Raw genomic sequence first — 6,202 nt, 5'->3', positions numbered from 1 at the left:
GAAGCGTTCTGGAATCGGATCGTGACTCCCAGAATCGGAATCGGATCGGATCGTGAGGTGACTAAAGATTCCCACCCCTATTGGTGATGCCAGTACCCATCACTACACTATTTTGCCTCCCTAGGTTGGCGAAAGCAAATTCACTACAGAAGTCTTAGAACATCTTCTCGTCCCAGACAGAGAGTCGGGCTGCTACAGCCAATTTTCTGGTTCCCAGAAATGATGGGGAGTTGCGTCCAATTTTAGATCTTTGTGGACTGAACCACTTTCTAAATGCTGACAATCAATGATTGTTCTTCCAGATCCAATCAGGGGATTGGTTGGTGAAAATTGACGCATATTTTCATCTAGAAATTTTGCCACAACGCAGGGAGCTCCTGGGGTTCGCTTTCAGGGGCAAAGCTTACCAGTATCAGGTTCTTCCGTCCGGCCTAGCCTTGTCACCCCGCACATAAACAAAATAAATGGATGCAGCATTAGCATCGATGGCTGGCTGATTTAGCCCAGTCTTAAGAGTTTGCGCTTCGACATTGGGATGTTGTCCTTGCTCATCTCAAGTCTCTGGGGTTGAGACTCAATGCCAAGGAAAGCGTTTTCTCTTTTGCCCAGGGGAAAATGCATTTAGGGGTTGTACGGGATTCGATCGCAATGCGGGCACAGCTGTCTCCCGCATGTGTCGAATCCATTCTAAACACCCTGAAGGATTTCAGGCTAGGCCAGAAAGTTACTCTACATTACTTTCGGAAAGTTCTAGGTCTCATGGCGACTGCATCTACGGGAAACCTTTGGGCATCCTGCACATGAGACCATTGCAGTTGTGGCTCAGATCCAGGGGATTTCATTTAAGGGCCAATCCTCAGAGGCATATAAGGGTTACGCGCTAAGGGCTGACTTTGGGTCCCACTCTAGTCACGTGTTGTCATCGCGAGATGCTAACGACAGACGCTTCCCTGAAGGGCTGGGGAGCGGTCTTAGATGACCGTCCAGCCCAAGGGATCTGGAGAGGTCATCTTCTCGACTGGCACATCAATTGCCTCGGAATGATAGATGTATTTCGGGCCCTGAAATACATCCTCCAGCAGCGGCTACCATGTCCTAGTGCAGGGGGGCAAGGCTGTGGTAGTCACTTGCATAAGCCGCAAGGGCATGATGCATTTGCGCCGCCTGATCAGGCTAGCGCAGCAGGTTCTGCTTTGGACATGGGACAAATTCATGTCCATCATGGCAATTTACATTCTGGGGCATATGAATGTGGGAGCAGATTCGCTGTCCAGACAACCTGGGAAATACGGGGAATGGAAACTCCACCCCAAGGTAGTCAGACAAATTTTCAGTCGGAGGTGGAACTCTTTGCTTCACAGGAAACAGCACAATGTCCCCTCTACTTCTCTCTGACTCCTCCAGCTCCCCTATATCTGAACGCAATGGCCCATACGTGGCCCAGACTGCGTCTTTACGCATTTCCTCCGAGGATCCCCGGCCCGACATCTGGAACCTTCATCTCTGGCCCCTGAGGGGGACCAACGAGAGATGCTGGGCTTCCAGCTGATGTAGTACAGACTATTCTGAGTGCTAGGTCTCCCTCCACTAGAAGAAGTTATGCTCTCAGATGGTGCTTTTTTAAAAGTTGGTGTATGACACACCATGCAGACCCAGTTCACTGCCGGGTTGTTTCAGTGCTGGAGTTCTTTTAAGAAAAATTGTCCTCAGGCACATGTTCTGGTACTTTCAGGGTCTATGTGGCCGCCGGTTCGGCCTGCCACACTCTAATTGACGGGGTTTCTGTGGGAAAGCACCCTCTAGTCACCCGTTTCATCTGTCGAGCTCAGTGTTTGAGACCGCCCACCAGAATGACAGTCCCTTCGTAGGACTTAGCCTTACTGTTCGAGGGTCTGGTTGGGACCCCTTTTCGAACCACTAGAGTCAGCGCCTGTCAGGTTTCTGACACTAAAGATGTTTTTTCTCATGGCTAGTACCTCTCTGAAGAGAATTGGGGATTTTGCAGGCTCTGTCAGTCTCACCATCCTGCCTAGACTTTGCCCCTGGGCTGGTCAAAGCTATTTTGCATCCTCACCCTAATTATCTTCCGAAAGTTCCATTCTCGACCATACATCCGGTCATTCTTGAAGTCTTCTGCCTCCACCATTCACAACACCGGAGGAAGAAAGACCTCACTTAATGTGTCCAGTATGTGCTCTTCATCTTTACGTCCACCGCGTTAGCCAGTGGCATAAGTCGAAGCAGCTTCTCATATGGTTAGAGATGTTCTTGGGTGAGGGATGCTATTGCCCTAGCCTATGAGGCGCGGCGCATGGTCAAGCTTCGCCTCTAGGAATTCGGGCCCGTTCAACCAGGGGGATTGCATCTTCTACGGCTTTGGCAAGAGATGTCCCCTTGCAGCAAGTGTGTGATGCGGCAGGCTGGTCCTCTCCGTACACATTTGTCAGATTCTATAGTTTGGATGTCCATGCTACTCCGGGCTCGCATGTCCTTGAGTCAACATCACGTCATGTCTGAGACCTCTTCAATGTTTTTGCACACATACTACACAACCTTGGGGGATCCAGACACTTCCAGTGAGGTGGCGTTGGTATTCTCGTTCCCATTAGCGTTATTGAAACGCAGCATCGAGAGTAGCTGTTGATAGGGAACGTCTCGGGTTACTTGACTGTAACCCTGTTCCCTGAAAAAGCGAGAACGAGATGCTGCACCTCAATGCCGCACTGTAGGCATGTCTGGACATCTCTTCAGACATAGGTGTAACCTGAAGATGTGTCTGTTTCACCTCTATTTCTAACCCTCATGTGCACGTAATCAAATCACATCACCTGCAGAGGTTATTTAAACCAACTCTTGGCGTGTTTGACACACACTTGCTTCCCAACCGGTCAAACAAAGAATGTTCTCATTAGCGTTATTGTGTAGACACGGTGTAACATTGGTTTTGCTTTGTTTCACAGAACTAATCGTTGCCTGGGTTGCGTGCGTATATGTGGGGCGGAGCTATCAAAATAGGGGCAAGACCCTTTTGGGGTAGGGGCGTGTTTGTTTTGGTGATTTCAAATATCAACATTGGCTACCAGAAATCCCTTACTCTGCCTTTAACTGTTGATAAATTGTTTACTTGTATAACTTTCTGCAAATCTGTGCCAGTTACAGAGGGATTATGGTGAGCAGATCCACAGCAGTTCTGGCGCCTGCGCTCTATTGCTATGAATCATCATTGTTCCGAGTTCTCATTGGTTTGTTGGTGTGTGGGTGAGTTCACGCACAAGGAAAACTGTCACTGACAGATCACTATTACCGAAAATCAAATTGTATTTGATGCAAAAGTCAAATACTAATTCAAATGTGGAAAAAATTGTATCTGTATATTTTCTTGTTTTCTCAAGCAAAGCACATTTTGAAAGTCCACTGAATACAGTTCTTCTTACTTTTTTGTGACAGTTAAGAAGTTAAATCTTAGTAGTGTGAAGGATTTGTTGTACATTAACAACTTAAATCTACTAAAAAAATGTCAGAATAAAGTCTTTAAAAAGCGATCAAAGAATTTACTTCAGAAATGACAAAATTGTTTTCTAGAAACTCAAAGCAAACTTTTCCTGACGGAAGTGAGCAGGCTTGGCTTTTACCCTTACAGTGAAAGACTGTGGATTGTTCTATAGTGAAAAGCCTGGAGTGAATTCAAACGTGTTTACAGCTGGCTTTCACTCAGAAACAATACCATTAATGGTCACAGAAATGTGCTTTGACAGACACTTCCACTGATTTCTACCCTGTGTCTGCAGCTGATGTGGACTTCATTTGTGATTCAATTGTGTGATTTCTGCAAACACACATACAATTCGAAAAAATAGTTATTTGAAATGCTGACAAATAGCAGGCAAATGGTCAGTTAGCATTGAGGTTACCATGTTGATTTGACTCTTCTTGTCTAGTTCTGTTGCCAAGAAGGACTGAATAAGTTGGGTTCCCCTTCAGGAACTTGAGCTGCGTCAAAACGCTATGGGGGAACGCCTTCAGCGTGACCACGCTCTGAATCATGTGTGTAATCAGTCATTCAGCAAGCGCTATGTGTGTGTCAGTCCATTACTCGTTTGTGAGTCTTATTTAGTGTTGTCTGTCCCTCACTTTAATCATGCCTTTAAGTCGAGCGAGAAGACAAAACACTTGGGCGAGAGCAGGCACCAGCGTTCTTCAAGGAACTTCACCAGCGTTCCTCGCGGTGCCGGCCCCGTTTCCTCCGAGGTGAGGCGGCGGCTGCGCTCGTGGGGTTCGCAGATGGATCTGGTGGAGGGAATGGAGACGGGCGAGTCCCTTTCTTCTTCCTCACACACCAGATCCAACGCCCGCTCTGAGGTTTCTTCCCCCCGGGGAGAGGGCTCGACGCTCCGCCTGTCTTCCTCCGAGGAGGTTGACGTGGAGGGCGTCAATGAGGACTCGCCCCTTCAATTGCCCCAGTATGAGGAGCTGTTGGAGGTGGTTACTCGTGCCATGGTCAAGCTGAACATCGAGTGGCCTGCCGAGAAACAGGCTGAGCCACAGAAAAGCAAGCTAGACGAACGCTTTCTGTGGAGCAAGCCGTCACCTCCACACCGGAGCCTGCCTTTATTCCCCGACCTCAGCACCGAGGTGTCGAGGTCATGGGCTAGACCATTCTCTGCCCGTATCTTCAGTCCCGCCTCCAGTCATTATGCCAATGTGGCAGGGGCTGAGTGATCACGGTTACAGGGCGATGCCCCGGGTTGGGCAGACGCTTGCAAGTTATCTGTCCCCCGGCGCGGCATTGTCCCTGAAGGCTCCGGCATTGACCTCCAAGGCGCTCCGTTTGCACACTATGGCAGTGTTACAAGCATACCAAGCCGACCTGCTAAAGGAACTAGACGAGGGTGAAGAGATTAAGTCGGAGGATATCACCGAGCTACGCAGAACCGCTGATTTGTCTCTCCGCACCACCAAAGAGACCGCCCGCACCATCGGCAGGTCTAAGGCAAAACTTGTGGTGGCGGAGAGACACCTGTAGTTGACCCTGTCTGAAATGAAAGAGAAGGACAAGGTCTTCCTCCCAGACGCCCCACTTGCGCCTTCTGGTCTGTTCGGCGACGCCATCAATTCCGTCGTCAACAGGTACCAGGAGGCTCGTAAAAAAGCGGCGGCATTCCATCGGTTCCTCCCTCGCCGCTCTCTAGCTCTGGGGGCTGTCGGGCGGGAGCAGCCCTGTCCATGTACCAGCTCCTTATACCGGGAGGCTCAAAAGTAGAGACGCTCTAGGCCGAGGTCTTCGAAGACAAAGCCGGATCTCCGGACCGTTCTTATGTCTAAGAAGACCTCAACCAAGAAGTCCTGATGATTATGGCTCAGGACTTCCGAGGGCAGGCCCCTCTGGGGAAGAGCGGTGTACACCTCATCATATGGTGCCCATCTCTCCTCAGTGCCCTCAGGAGATCGATCTGCCAACCCTGCCACCCACTGTGCTTCGGGGCGCAGCGGTCTCCGGCGAGCGCTTCTCTCTGTCACCGCCTGGAAACGTAGCGGTACTAAGAGGCTCGCTACCTCTGTGGAGGTCTCTAGAGCAGCTAGTTCGGCCATCCCCTGCCAGTCCGCCACTTCAGGGCACCGAGCTAGCCACTCTGATTTCACCAGAGATCAGTCTCGAGAGACTGATTCCCTTAGTAGGCTATCTGGCAGTGTGGAAACTTCTGCCAAATGTGTCTCAATGGGTTCTGCACACTGTAGAAAGAGGCTACCGCATTCAGTTCGGTTCTCCTCCGCCTCGTTTCAACGGGGTCATTCCCACCCTGGTGGGCCCCGAGTAAGCTCTGGTAATGGAACAAGAAGTAAACACTCTCTTGAGGAAGAAGGTCATCGAGGTGGTCCCTCCTCGCGACAGAGAGTCTGGGTTCTACAGCCGGTACTTCATCGTTCCAAAGAAGGATGGGGGGTTGCGTCCCATTTTAGATCTGTGTCAGTTGAACCGCTCAGTCATGCGACTGAAGTTTAGGATGCTCACTATCAAGCAAGTCGTGTCTCAGATCCGGTCCGAGGACTGGTTTGTCACGATTGATCTAAAAGACGCATACTTCCATATCTCCATACTTCCCCATCACAGGAAGTTCCTGAGGTTTGCTTTCGGGGGCGAAGCTTACCAATATCGGGTTCTTCCCTTCGGCCTTGCACTCTCACCCCGCACTTTCACGAAGTG

The sequence above is a fragment of the Sinocyclocheilus rhinocerous genome, unplaced genomic scaffold (assembly GCF_001515625.1).
Source record: "Sinocyclocheilus rhinocerous isolate Xijiao unplaced genomic scaffold, SAMN03320098_v1.1 scaffold306, whole genome shotgun sequence".
Taxonomy (NCBI): domain Eukaryota; kingdom Metazoa; phylum Chordata; class Actinopteri; order Cypriniformes; family Cyprinidae; genus Sinocyclocheilus; species Sinocyclocheilus rhinocerous.
The sequence above is the reverse complement of the archived record's forward strand: the minus strand, read 5'-3'. Positions refer to the sequence as shown.